This window comes from Lepidochelys olivacea, assembly GCF_965140295.1.
Source record: "Lepidochelys olivacea isolate rLepOli2 genome assembly, chromosome: 9".
Lineage (NCBI taxonomy): Eukaryota > Metazoa > Chordata > Testudines > Cheloniidae > Lepidochelys > Lepidochelys olivacea.
Genome location: NC_140419.1, coordinates 99,725,915 through 99,741,578, shown reverse-complemented (window position 1 = coordinate 99,741,578; position 15,664 = coordinate 99,725,915). Strand labels below are relative to the sequence as shown.

Sequence of the window (15,664 nt, the reverse complement as noted above, 5' to 3'; positions counted from 1 at the left end):
AAGGAACAAAAAGGCACACTCTGAGAAAGGCAGGAGTGACAGCATACCACAGCAAGGAGAAATCCTCGGCCACAGACAAGCTATCTGCTTTGTAACTAAACAAATCTCTGGGGGAGGAGGTAGCAAGGACAAGCTGGAAAAGCGCTGTCATTGCATTTGTAAACCTCCCAGATACACAAACCCCCGATGTACCAATGGGCACTTCAGAGTGCCGTCATCTCTGCCACCCTGCACACCACAGTCCTCCGTTCTGTGCTAAGTGCTTAGTCCAGATAACGTGTGTGTGTTAGAATCAGCGAAAGGAGTATGTATGGATTCTTTCACCGAGTGCTCCAGAATAGGGCAAGAGCAGTATTTTCACCATACTGTTAAAAGCCCAGGTCTCCTTTAAGCAGGCAATCCGTGAAGTCTAATGCTACCTTTACAGGGCTAAGTGAAAAGTACTTGAAGCTCACTTGTCCTTCTGGCCTAACATATGACCACCAATAAGGCTCTCAGCAACAAGGTGAAGCAACAGAGCTCAAACCAAAAGCTCAAATGGGGTCAGAGTGAACTTTGCAATTGTGCCATTCAGCTTCCATGCCAGAATGATGCGATCTTAGGCTGTGACAGCTTGGTGGCCTAAAGGAAGCCTTCGACAGCATGTCTGGTTAAGATCCCCAATGGGACACTTGGGTCTCCTTGCAGTTGTTTTATTCGTCTTACACTGAAGCCTATGGAGTTAAAGCGGACCAGGATTTTTTTAAAAAAATCATTGCCCCTGGAACGTTGGGATGACGACAATATTTTCAGTGGAAAAACTTTCATTTTGCAACAAAGGGGGAAGGAGATTGCTATTTCTGGTCTGTCTCTGACAACTGAAAACCTAGAAATTTTCAGCCCAAACACTTTGAAGGAATGCAGACACCTTCCACCGAAGATTTCGGTTAATCGAAAACACAATTTTCAAGCAAAATGCATTTGAATACAGCTAAATGCAAGGACATATCTAGTAACAAAGACTGCAAAACACACCTACGGAATGCAGGGTCTATATCATAATGGACAAACAATTCCACATGAGCTTCCAGCATGCCGACCCTTGGATGTATAAACAGGGGAGCAGTGAATAGGAAGGTGATGTTGCCTGAGGAACAATCACCGTCACTTGTCCCACAGTATCTATACTGAAACTATTGCAGTATCACTTGGAGGAAAATGAAGAACTGTACATAAGAGTTCAGCCAGAATTTCAAATACTGGAAAGCTACAGGACCTCCCTGCTTTACAGGATCATATAAATTATAATTTACCCTGCAACAATGAAACAAGATACTCTATTCACAAATGATGGCATACACATTCACATTTTCCTTTCCCAGAATTTTCACAGAGTAAAGTGACAGTAACATACCAGCTAGCCACACTCAGGCCATGAGCAATGCGAGATGAAGTGAACAACTTCCACTGTGGATGCATAAGGAACAGATTCACTGAGACACAAGTGAGCAAACTTCTCAACCCCTGGGCACTCCACATTCTGTCCAATCAAGATCCCTCTGTGCCCATGTCTTTGCTTGTCAGTAAGATTCCAGGTCCCAAAGAAACTGCAGCATCCCACTCCTCCCAGTGCCAGGTAACTTTTTTAGGTGCCTTGTTTGGTGCTATTTTTGTGCCACTTCAGATTGCAATCTTATATTTCTTCAAAGTATTTGTAAGTAAGTGTAGCTTCCAGAACAGATGATACACACTGAAACTAGGGCAACCTCACTCCCTTCCTAGCGTTTGGCCTAACTCAGATTATTTTTATTTTGTTATTTAAATGATAGCAAATTTTTCTTTTAAGCAATAAAGTGGTTTAAAATGAAATCTGAATTTAATACAAAATATGCCAAGGCCTAAACTTATTATAGTGTCTTAAAACGTTTAAATAAAAATAAATATGCTGAATCCATGAGCCTCTATCGAAGACTGAGTTAAAGGCTACTTTTCTACAAAAAGAAAGAATCAAGGAGAAAATATCTAACTTCTGAGGTCAAGCTTTATAAATGGAGCACAGTAGGTCATGCACTGTGTTAAGAGCTTGTTTTGTTTAATAAAAATAAATGATATATGATCTTCTGTTCATTTAATCAAATTCCAGTTATCCTAACACCGCTTGACACAAATCACAAGCAAAACATTATCTAATAAATAAGCAATATATCATTCACCATTTTCTAACATACTAAAAACATACAATTAATAAGAATTTGAAAATATTAAGCTATATAAATACTTAAATAAATGCATATAGTTATAGTGCATCGTCCTAAGTATCAAAAACGATGCACCAAATCTAGTGGAAAGGCTCTATTTAGTTGTAAATCACCAATGGTGCAACAAATGAGAATGCACCTTTCTTTAGAAAGTAACAGAAGTACAAATAGAAAAGTTGATTAAAGTGGATGTTTTAAATTGAGATTTTTCCACTTGGTGATCTAAATCATGGTTTAAATCAATCCAACTTGCATCAGACTTAAAAAACCACAGCCTAAACTTTCTTCCCAAACTTGGTTGTTCCCAAGGCTTTCCTGGCATGAACTTCCTGCCCCAGGCCCTCCCTCCCTTTGCCAGGAAATCATTCTTTTATTATGAGCCTTTATATCCTGCATGGATGTAATGAAATCCACCTCCAGTCTGACCCCACCATTATTACATTGCACTATCATTCAGGGTTCAACCACCTGACATCTTTATGACACAGGGTGCTAGAATCTGCCACTCTGGTCACAATATTCAGATCGTTAAATGCTTTTAGTGTGTAACTGCACTGGGGAAAGGTTTGTTAAAAGAGTAGGCAGGAAACCTAGCCCTGACTAGTGCTAAGTCATGGCTGTCAAGATTGAGTTAAGTTAATCCTTCGTCCCTACTAACATCATGAAAACTGCCTGTGAGACACACGACGGCATCAGAAAATCAGTTCCCAGGGGGTCTAACACTGACCTGGGCGCATCTGTTTAAAGAATGGAATCTCCCATGTAATAAAAAGGCAGCATGGCAATGTGTAATAGCTAGAAGAAGGAAAAGGGAGAGAGAACTATGGCATTATATTGCCAGCTCTGCCCCTAGCTCATTGAAATACTTTTGACAAACCACTTTGCCGCTTAGTGCCTCAGTTTACCCATCTGCAAAAACAGGAATAGTACTAAATACTCCATAGGGAATGCGGTAATAACTTATTGGCATTTATAACAGTCTGGAAAACTTGGAGAAGTGGCCATTTAAGTGCAAAGTATTATTAATAAATAATACCGTTAAGGTTTTCCCTGTCTTAGGCCCCTGCTATAATTCCAGACCATGGTTTGGGCTGACTCTTGATGACAGCATGCCTGTACATCTCATATGCTTACATGGGATTTTCACTTGCTTAATATCACAGGGTTTCTGACAAATTCTTCACATAGAATACACTCAATTGCTCAAAGCACCCAGCAAATACTGGAACTATCCACAGAACTATATGTTTGCTAAAAAATGAACTGCCTTCTACAGTACTGCGATAAGTGTGTCTCCTTCCTGAATCAGAGGGGTAGCCGTGTTAGTCTGGATCTGTAAAAGCGGCAAAGAGTCCTGTGGCATCTTATACACTAACAGACGTATTGGAGCATAAGCTTTCGTAGGTGAATACCCACTTCTTCAGATGCATGTAGTGGAAATTTCTAGAGGCAGGTATAGATATGCAAGCAAGCTATGTACATCGGCCAAACCGGACAGTCCCTACGTAAAAGGATAAATGGACACAAATCCCTGCTTGCATATTTATACCTGCCTCTGGAAATTTCCACTACATGCATCTGAAGAAGTGGGTATTCACCCATGAAATATTCACCCACAAATATTTGTATTCACCCACAAATATTCACCCACGAAAGCTTATGCTCCAATACGTCTGTTAGTCTATAAGGTGCCACAGGACTCTTTGCCACTCCTTCCTGAATGAATACCAAGCGGAAAGCACCGATGTTGCAATCCCATGCTCTTTTCTGAAGGAGCCTCCCCAGTTTGTATCTTTATGTGGGTAGCTGTGTTGATGCTACATAGATGCGGACTCTACTGCCATTTGCTCCAGGGTAAGGACAGATGGTAAAGCAGTGGCTAAGGACTGGCTTTACCAGGGTAGAGCGGTCTCTCTGCAGTTATAAGCAGCTTGTTAGCTGACTGTCCTGTTTCAACTTCCTCCCTAGCTATGAATGCAGAGTAGTGAATGCACTGAGGATGCAGAGATGACGGGGGTAAATTGGACAAGAGTGAACATCCAGCCAAATCTTCCCTCTTCTGCTTGATTCTCTTCTCCCACAGGTCCGTAATTGGGCTATAGGAGAAAGCCCCCTGAAACAAAGCTAAGGTCAACGGGAGGGATTATCATAATGAGCACCGGCAGATGGTCGCCTGCCACCTACCATAACAGCACTATCATTTGTTTTGATTGCATCATAAAATGTGTCCCTTGGAAGTGGGAGCTGTCTTCTCTCATCTCTGCGCCATGCTATTTAAATTAAGGGGATTCAGAACAAGTGATGGGTGGTCAGAAGTGAGAAAATTCAAAATTGGAGAAACAAAGAGGGTCCGCTCACTCCACCCCCAAGCTGACTGCGATAGAGCAGAGCGTGGGTCTGTTCAGGGACAACTGAAATACCATAGGAAACAGCCAAACACATGCCTCCTGCTCTAAATGAGTATCCCCCCCACTCCAAAACGGACCTGAATACTTCCTAAGGCATAGACTTGATAGGGAACGCCAAAATCACCCTTCAGCCTTAAATCCACGTAACGCTGCCCATGCCTTACCTACCCGATAGCACTGTCGGCACACCAAAAACAAGCTCCACAACCTGTCAGTTTGCTACAGTTTATTAAAAAGATAGGCAAACAAAATAGACACTTGTGCCCCCATTCAACATGGTCCTTAAGCACAGGCATAACTGTAAGCATGTGAGTCGCCCCATTGACTACAATGGGGCTACTCACATGTAGGTACCTTGCTAACTGATGCTTCAATCCTCACTGAAAATCACGTTACAGACTCATGCAAAAGAGGCTAAAGACACAGTCACAGCCGCTCAGGGTATGTCTATACAGCAGCGAGGAGGGGTTATTCCCAGCTCAGGTAGATGTACATATGCTAGCTTGAGCAGCAGGGCCATGGTGGCATGAGCCAGCCAGCCACCCGAGTACTACCCCATCCGAGATCCTGTACTTGGGTGGCTACCATGAAGTGTCACCCAGGCCACTGTAGCCACACTGCTATATTTAACATGTTAGCTCGAGGACAGCTAGTGTACACACACGTACCTGAGCCAGGAATGACACCTCCCAGCCGTTCATTGCACGTTCTGGAATTTCAATCCTTGTTTTTCCCCACGTGTCAGGTTATGGAGCGTTGTACTGCTAAGTATCTTGTAGTGCAGTAGCAAAGTTCATGCTCCTTTTTCAAAGTCATGTGTTTGCTCCTGTAGCTAAAACTTTAAACCCAGTGCCCAGACACTCTGGGGAAATAGGTCTCAAATATCTGTAAAAAATAATAATTTAAAACTCCAGCGACATTCCAAATGAGGCAGATCTTTAAGATGACATTGTGCCACCTGGAACTGGGGGTACCACGGAAAACCTCTGATTCACCAGCCTTGGCTCCCTCTGCTTCCATGGCGCTTCCAGCAGCTTCTCGCCTGGCATTCTCGGTCTCAATTTCCAGCTGTTTTAATTCCCTAAGTCTCATACGTTCTTTTTCCTTCTCTTCTGCCTGCAATCTGCACAGCTCCAACTTGGTAATAGTTTCACTCATCTAGCTGCTTTTCTGCCCCTAGTTCCCCTTCCCGAAATAAGCAAACAGAAAGCTAACCTCTTCGACTGATCTCAAGCTACCACGCTTAAAATCTCACTTAAAATCACCACCGGTGAATAAAGTGCCAATCTCACTCAGAGCAAGCTGTGCACTTAATCCTATTGGATTACGCCACTGTGATGGGTTCCCCCCGGGAACTAGGGTACCACTGAGCCCTCTGACTCAGCAGCCTGGGCTCCCTCTCCCACTGTGCTGCTGTGACAAGCTGCTTCTGGCCCTACACTTCCACCAGCTCCTGGTCCTACACTTCCACCAGCATTCGCACAGATAGGGACACACCCAGCTACAGTTACATGCGGGCTGACCAGCCACTGCATGAACCAACAATAGAGAGGCTAAAGCCAAGATACTCCAGGGGAGAGAGGGGCTATAAACCCAAACTTATACCCATCTTGCATTGCACACAGAACAGTACAGCACATGGTCATAGAGTTCACCCTCCCTCAATGTGAAGAGGAATATGCAACAGCCCCTTGAGCTAAGATTCCCAAGCACTTCACTCCAAATTTACTGGTTTAGATTAAAACAAAAACAAGTTTATTAACTACAAAAGACAGATTTTAAGTGATTATAGGGGAGAGCAAACAGGTCAAAGCAGATTCCCTAGCAAATAAACAAAGCTTAACATACTAGACAGACTGGATATGAATTAGCAGTCTCTCACCCTGTCTGATGATACAAGCAGGCTTGCAGATCCTTAAGACACAAGCTGCATGTGCTTTGCATCTTGGGTTTCCCAGGTCTTTCATACACAGGCTAGAAATCACTTTAGCATGGTTCAGTCCCAGTTCAGTCTTTGTTCCTCAGGTGTTTCCAGGAGTCCTCTTGTGTGAGGAGTGAAGAGCAACAGATGATGTCACTTTCTGCTTTATATAGCCTTAGCATATGGCAGGAACCCTTTGTCCCAAACTCAGTTTGTGGAAAAACACTGGTATCCAAGATAGAGTCTCATGTCACGTGGCCTGATCACACACCCTTGCATACCTGGCTGAGTCAGAGCAGCCATTCCTCACAAGCTGTCTGGAGCCTTCTCGGGAAGGCTCACCCAGTGGGGGATAAGTTTCTCCTAAGGCCTATTGTTTTTCCCAATGGCCCATTACCTTGAATAGGCTCTTCACAGCCAGCTGTCTAGACTAGAGGTTGTTCTCCTCTGCTTTGGGTAGCGGGGATGGATCAAGACTAATGGGTTTAGACACACAGCTTCCCCAAACAAGGGGTATTTCAGTGGAAGAAGAGAGTGCTCAACATATCTCAGAAGGCACTAAGCAGCTGCAGAACTGTACCTGTAATGAACGGGGGCAAAGTACTCAACTGTCTCCTTCATTGGGAGCACTCAGGTCCAAATTCCACCCACAGTTATCTCTGCAACCCCAAGGAACACCTTGGGGCTACAGAGCAATGACACAGCTGTATGCAGCTGCAACGCTGAGTATCAAACAAACTGGAGAAATTCAGATGTAAAAAAAGCTGTTTAAATAATGAATTGCAAGAATACAAGAAGCAACCCTTTAAAATGACTTTGAAATCAAATCTGGTATCTCAAAAACCTGTAAGAAGTGTTAGCTCAACAGATATGCTTAATCGGGCACATTTCCAAAGGCTGGACTGCTTTTTTTTTTTTTTTTTAAATAAGCGGCTCGGCTCTAGAAAGCAATATGATTGTATTTTATTTACTGTAGTCCCACTGCATTACAGAACGCGGTGGAGATCTCGAAGCAGCCTCCCAACACTGAAACAAAAACCAGCAAATCACTAATGAGAACACTGAAAATGATATGTGGAAACCCAATTTTAAAGATGAAGAATGTCATAAAATGGACTTATTAGATAAACTTCAGCAAGGGCTGCAGAGCACTAGCAGATGCTTGCCCTCTCGACAGATTGCTCTGCAGAACCAGTACACATGGGAGTTACATGCATTTAAAACAGGACACAGAGACATTTAATTGTAAGGTTGGACACATCGCTTTGACCTCCTATCCCATCGCATAACTCTAATGGGTGCTGTGCTCCCATCTTTAACTGCATGGAGAGCAGCTGACACTGTAGGGGGAAAAACAAAAAACAATGCACATAATTAAAGCTAAACTGATCCCATTCTGGCTCAGTCCTTGGCTGAGCACAATCGGAAACATAACCCCTATTTCTTCCCCAAGAGGCACTGTTCATGTTTGGATAGGCTTTGTTTGTGTAAGCATTGTAGGACAAGATCTATCATTCTTCACTACAGGTATCAGTGAGTTCTGCTTGTGCAAAGCCTGCAACATTTGGCTCTATCTTAATTTACAGGGGAGCGGTTTTAGCATCTGCAGCACAGATCAAAAAAGGGTGTTGTGGTTTGGTTTTTAGTACCTTGGCCCCCCTTCTCCATATCCATTTCGTTACTCCTCATTGGTTGGAATTTGCTTACACACAATGACTAAGGCTTCCAGAGGTGACCAGTGATTCTGAGGGCCCAACCTGAGACCCCTCACAGGTGCTTGATTCTCTGGGGGTAGGTGCTCAGTGCCGCCCTTTAAAAGACACCCCACTTGGGGCGCTGAACCTGAGGCACCCCAAAACCCTCCTTTGGGAGATGCCCAGAAGTTCCCCAAAGCACTGTATAGTACAAAGAGAAAGGCATGATCCAGGGGGAGTTCACACTCTACTAACGCTAGGGTGTGACCAGTGAGTACCAGGCAGCTGAGAGAGAGGTGATGGGAGGAGGAGGAAATAGGGTTACCCCAACAGGTGCAACCTGTGAAAATCAGTCAGCAGCTCGGACAGCTGAACACCCTGGAATCTCTCTCTTCAAAGAGATACTGCACCAATGGCCAACCTCATTTCCCCGAGTGGAGCACTGGGAGGGGACAGGCATTAAAAACCCTGCACCAGCCACCAAACACTTGCCCATCCACCCCTATGGCCAGCCCTACTTCTCCCACCAGAGGGCTCTGGAGCTGCATGTTGACCACATTGCCTCTAAAAGAGAAACGAAATATGGACCCTTTCATACAGCATTAGGGAGTCTGAAAAACTCCCTGGTGCTTTATAATATATTTATGAGGCTTCCCTTGCCTGTCTCTTTGGTGCATCACACTGCTGCTGTTCCCTGTTTGGGGAATTCTAAGAACGGCTCACCTGTGATCTGCAGTATTTGCAGCCAGCCACAGAGCTCAGGATAGGACTTCATTACACATTGAAGAGACAGACAAAGGAGCCATTTGGAGAAGACAGAACCATATGGTTACACTTGGGGCTATCCTAAGACTTCATAGCTTGTCAACATTGGTAGTTAAAAGGCATATAAATAGCATTCGTGGTTCAGATACATCTATCTCCTTGAAAACTCAGTTAAAATTCTTACTGTGCCTGACAATACCAGAGGTCCCTCTCATCCAGGTTATCTTTACCATTTAAAAATAGCAGCATGCTTAAGCCATCGTATAATTACAAGTATATGACCAAGTAACTTTATAAATTAAAAAGAATGAAAGGGTCAGATGATTAGGGTGTTACAGACAAGTTTTTATATGGTTAATATTTCTATGCAGCTGGCTACAAGAAGAGATCTGACCTGAATTAAACTAAAAATTCTTGGGGAATTTGCACAGCTTGCCAGTAAACTCCGGTCCTGAGCAGGGTGCAGATACTTTGAAGTCTGCACAAATCTAGAATTTCAGGATCTCTTTTTGATGGCATTAGGAGTAGGAATCCTGTAGCCACCAATGAAGGAGTAAGACTTAGCAACTCCAATAAATTATCCTTGGAAAAACATGCTATTAAATTATTCCTATTACAATACTGGCAGTGAAGCATATCAAGATGCCTTAGGGGTATCTCTAGCACCGATCACTAAAATAACAAATAAACCTGAATGACACAGAAGATGGAAAAGCTTATTGGTTGATTAACTGTGAGACTCACCTACTAATTCCATACTTTGATCTCAGATTGTTAAAAACAGAATTGTGATGGGCTTAAATTCTAGTCACTTGAACCTCAGGCACATGCATGTCATCTGACAGTCCCTACTCTTGTTTAATGTGTTTTTAAGTATGTGGCACAGCTACTCCATGCCACACACCCTACAGCTAGAACAGAACTGGTGTGGCAAACTCACTTTCGAAAGTGGGAAGACAAAGGTTAAGGAAACACACACGCTCTTCTGTCCAGATGTCACAACCCCACGACCATTTTGTTTAATGAATGAAAGACAGGTGGGCAGATGTCACTCAATTCCGAGACCCAGGGTACTCAATTCCATCCCAGCAGAGGAGAGACGGATGCAGGCCTGGTGTCTGTTATTTAAACCAGCCCATGGCAGCATGGGTCTCAGTGGCAGGTCGGAGCCAAAAGAACCCGCACAACATCATTAAGCAAAAATGGCTGAACCTCAAGCAGAGAAGACTCTGAATGAGCCTGCTACCCACAAGTGGCGCCAATTGCGGGGAGGGGGTACACACACACACACACACACACACAGAAGGTTTTTTGCACTTGCTCAAAGCTCCATTGGCCGGGGAGCCAAGGGAGCCACAGCCCAACTGCTGTGAACCGCGGTCCTGTACTCAACCACTACACGCCACTCCAGTTGTGTGGTCATAAACACCACTGAAATCTGACCCAGCGAGCCTCCATCCAGAGGAAGAGGCAGCCAGGCCACCCGGTGCTGCAATCTGGCCCCCAGCGAGTCTGTTCCTGTATGGCAGTGCACAGGGGAGTCCGCTGAGAACTCGATTCCTGGAGGCACTTGCTCATGCACTGAGTGAATAAAGGAGAGGGGAGACTGCCCAGCCTAGGGTCCATGCGGCCGACAGGGAGGACAGACAGGGACTGGAATTCCCCCTCCTTCCGCCCCCCCAGCCAAAAAATCGGAATTGATATCACTACTAGCCCCCACAAAGATTTTGCTTCCCCAGAAACTGCCAAACCCGCCCAAGAAGCTTTTGTATCTTGTGGCGCGAATCACTGAATGGCAAAGCGTCTCCTCTTCTGAGAGGGGCTGGAGCATCACTTGCATGAAGTATGATCATATTTCAGAACAAGCGATTTTAAAGGTGGGTGTTAAATTTGACACTGTAGCTCTGAAGTAATTGTGAATAACCCATAAATCCCCACATCTAATGGAATCCTTCCAAACATTTATAACTACGGGTTCTAATACAATCTCATCTGGAAAACATCTAAACAATTCTTCACAAAAATTAGGAAGGCACTTAAGTGCCCTGATAAAGCAGGATTCCGTCAATAGTCTATTTAACCACAATGACTTCTGTAATATAACGTCTAGTGTAATAACCGTTTTGTTACAGCACTGTAATTTGCTATTTGACTTTTAGGCCCATACTTCAAGACATCAATCTAAGCAGTATCAGATCTACAGCTAAGGTGAAACGTACTCGGGAACGAACCTCCAACAGGATACTGAAAACCGCTTTAGAACTAGCAGCTAGCAAGGGCCAAGAGGTATCAAACTAGATTTGTAAGGGCTACATGACAATGCTATGGATGAAGATTGCCTCTTTATGCTTTACCTTCCGTGTTCCACCCACTTTGGAACGGTCACTGGGAAGTTGGCCTAGTGGTGCCGGATTCTGTGTCCACTCCACACAAGCCATGCCCTGGTTCCTGTGAGCCAGGAGGGGCCAGTTAACCTTTGGTGCTGCACCTGGAGGGGAACCAGCGATTGATAGGGCCTACAGAAGAACTGGGATAGGTGTATAAAGCCAGGAAGTGAGAGCAGGAGGAGGCTGCAAGAGGAGTTGTGCAGTCATTCCCTAGAGGAAAAGCAAGCCAGCCAGGGCCAAGGAGATCCAGGGCAAGAGGAAGCCCTGGGGTACTGCCCTGGACTAGGGAATTTGACAGGCACCTGAAAGGGGTGAAGTAGCCATGGGAAGCAGAGGAAGTAGACTGCCCCCCACCATGGCCATATCCCTCTAACAGGGTTCTCAGTATCCTTTCTCCATCAGCAGAAGGCCACTGCATGAAAAGGCAATGAGCAGCTTTTTTCTGGCATGAAAAGCTGCTGTACTTTGAGGCAAACGCTAACCTCCCATTTCTGAGGAAGTGCAGGCAAAATCTGGGCGCATGAACCCCAAGCATGCCAAAGAGGTATGCAATGCAGGATTTCCCTTCACCCCAAAAGACCCTTGCATGCAGGGGAGAGCCAGTGGGAAGCGCCGGAGGGGCCAGAACTAACCTTCATGGAGGAGAGTGAACCAGCTGCAAGTGGTATCAGAGAGGGGGACTCCTTAAGCCCCCTTTGTCCCTGGGTTCAGAATTTGGCCCTTAGATGTGGCAAAAGGGATTGGTGGGTGGATCTAAGCAGCATTTTAAACCTTCACTTAACCTCCTTCCTTTCTTAACTCCTTCATTTCAAAATGCTGAATCTTTGGATGATGTACAGCCAACACACAAGAGGAAAAAAATCAGTGTCAGAGGGTTGGATTACAGCATGCACAGTATTCCTCCCGACTTTTAAAAATCAACCCTGTATTCTCTTGTCAAGAGCATGGTGTCGCTAGAGAAAGATGGGGAAGTTAGCATTCAGAAGGAACAAAATGCAAAAAGCCTTCACAAAATTAAAAAGGAAAATGAAAAAGAAAAGAGCCAGTGCTACAAGCAAATTGTGTGAAAGGCAGCACAGAGATTACAATAGATGTTGCCAATTCTTTAGATTTTCCTAGAAAATTTCAACAGTGGTTACACTGAGAGTAAGCTGAAGTCTTCCCTTTAAAAAAAAAATTGCCGACAAAATGCAAAGTGGTTGCCCTACCCGCAGTAGAGTTCGCCAACAAGTATTCCATAACGCAGGTATTTATATCGTTTATCAAAGTCCTTGGAAACTGAAGAGGAAGGGGAGTTTACATACAAAAAGCTAAATGAGGTTTTCCCATAAGTTCCATACAGTACTTAGCAAAGAATACGAACTTTAATACACATCACACACTCACCACATTAGAGGGGGCAGCTCTTCGGAGCAGTATTAACACCCTCTTCAAGCACACATACCAGGCTGCTTCCCCAAACTCTCCCTGGCCTAGATCTCTACGAAGCCTTAACACCAGAGAGCTCAGCAGGAGGGTACTATAGGGAGAGCCTGATTATGTGGAGGGTGGGACTTGGGAACTGCACGGAATAGGCATTGTTCTCACTCCTTCTGGCTGCTGGGGTGGGGGGCATGGCAAGGGAAAAGTGAATGTGGCTGGAGGTTCCCGCATTTCAATGATCCCCAGCTGCTGTAATGGCCCCTGGGGACTAATTGAGAGCTTAGAGCAGCCTTCAGTGCACTCTAATTTATGCCTGTGCTAGGATCAGGGAATTAAAACCACCTCCGCGCCATATGCTTTTGAGTTGCACTGTGTGATCCCAGGCCACAATCAAGATTCAGAGCTAAGAAATTGAACAATCTACCACAGCACGGCCCAGTCCAACCATGCCTGCATTAAAAAGAAGTTTAACACAGACACACAGCGAAAGGGTTCTTTGATCTCAACTTTTAGATGAAAATAAAAATTATAACAGAATGTTTATGCATAAGAGGCAAAAGCTAACATTCCACACTCCCATATTCACAACCACACTGTACCAACTCCCCAGGGCCTATATCACCCCTTCCCCCCTACACCACACAACGGATTTCAGGGCCACAAATAGCTGGGTTGCTGCCTTTGACAACTGAGTGGGTTATTCACTGCTTATAAATCCTAACCTGATCACCCTCTCAAGTCCTGCAATAGAGCACAAAATGTATTTCTTGGATGACAATAGATGACAATTCCTACAGCCACAAAGCCTGCAGCTGCTGACTCTGAATTATATCCCAGATGTACAGTTTTCCTCTCCATAGTTAATTAAGTCAGTCCTCCACTAAAAAAAATAATTAGCCCATTTTACAATAAAGCAATACTGTACAAACCTCACTAGGTAAGCCATCTGCGGATGCTTGTGAGACCAATGGTTTCCACCCGTCCTGTATTTGGAGGGACAGCCCTTCTTTGATGCCTAATGTACCATAACCCACAGCAAATAAGGCACTACTAAAAAGCACCTGATCAAATAAAAAGTCTGTTTTAAGCAATAATCATGCCAGAGATCACACACTGTGATATGAATGCATTATTTTGCGCAGTGAATAAAATCTGTTGGGACATAAGCCTTAAAAATTAGCTTTGACCTTTAATTTTTTCATACATGTGTCTTCATTTACCTTGAGATTTCCACTGTATCTTTAGCATCACTTACCACAACACTATCACCACTTGTTTAAATAATACACACTACTTGATGAACAAACAGCCTCAACCGTATGCATCTCCAGCTTGCATTGTTAGTCACATTGATGTCATGCAAAAGGACCCCTTTTGAGGCCAGATTCTGATCTCAGTTATTGTCTTCAACAGAGTTACATCTGTGTAACTGAGACCAGGACCTCACCTATGACGACAGCACATCACACAGGAATACATCTCTTCAACAAAGTACCAACCACAACCTTTCACTTCCTGCCCTTCACAAATCTTGAGCAAACAGGCTTGCTGCAGGAAGTTTACCCATCCCAGGGGATTATGGCTTCAGACAATAGATTAGGAAGAAGAGGAGCAAACTGAGTTTAAAGATGCTATTTTCATGGAAATATCCTTAGTAACACAACAGAAGGAAGATGGAGAAAGCAGAGTAATTTATATCCAATTTAGGAGAAAAAGGGCCTCTAAATAGGTTGCTTTTTGCAAAGAGTTAGTTAATTTTTAACATTTAATGCTTTAATTTTCAGCATCTCCAAATCAGCACTACCGGATGAATTAAGGAGTCAGTTTAGAAGACAGGAACTCAACAGACAGCTATCATATTAAATCTTCCAGCAAGGCTGCTGGGTTATTACAGTGGAAGAGGAGAATCTGCTTACATATTTTACAAATAACCGGATCCTTCTATAATCCTCAGTCTTAGAAACTGTATCTCCCTTTGAGCCTGGCTTTTCTCAGCCCCGTCTGTTTCCTTTTCAGCTGCACAGAAAACGCATTCGTTGACACAAGATTTGGATTCAAATCCAAGTTCAGACCCCAAAGGCCAGGGATGTTCAGATCAGTGACGAGCAGAGAACAGCTCCTGTAACCCACTGGTGAGTGTGTGTGACAGTACCCGTGCCAGAGCCACAGAGGACAGGAGTCTGTTCCAGCCCCCAGCTACAGCGGCTTTGCTCTTTAGCTCTAGCAGCTCAAGCTGTTAGCTCTGGAATTCCCTGGTGTATGCTGGCCATTGGGTTTGTGGAGGTGGCTTTTTAAACAGAGGCAGCCCGTTGGCCCTATGAAGGAGAATCTCAGCTTTGAAAGTGAGTTTCTAGCCCTTTTCCACATTTTTCCTGCCTACCCGCCACGCTGCAGCTGCAAGCAACAGGGGACATTACGGTAGGTCAAGAGAAAGTGAGCCAAGAGTGGGGTTGAAAGATTGATAATCTGGGGTAGAGGAGTGGAGAAAGAGGAGGTGTATGGAACTGGTGGAATTTGGGGTACATGGAGACAGCTCTTTATCCCGGAAATGTCGTACAGCTTGCCAAAGGAGGAGGTCAATTTGAAAGAGCCCCCATCATAATTGTGGCAGCATGTCACTGGATCGGACCCCTCTCACAGCTCAGCTCAAACAAAACCGAGACAGACACTTCCACTGTGACCAACACTGAGGACTTCAGACAGATCTGTTCTTGTTTGAAGCAACAAGCTGCAAAACCACCATGCAAACGTGTGCCACGCAAGGAGCACGACACTTCAGCAAGGGGCGACATCTTCCGACGGAACAGAGGTCTATTCCCCTGCAGCGTTT

At 44.5% G+C, this 15,664-nt stretch overlaps 1 protein-coding gene across 1 annotated transcript in view; it reads right to left on the bottom strand.

Moving 5' to 3' along the window:
- Nucleotides 1–15,664, bottom strand: part of HS6ST2 (heparan sulfate 6-O-sulfotransferase 2) — a 241,753-nt gene that overhangs the window by 205,901 nt on the left and 20,188 nt on the right. The gene's annotated exons all lie outside the window — the stretch shown is intronic.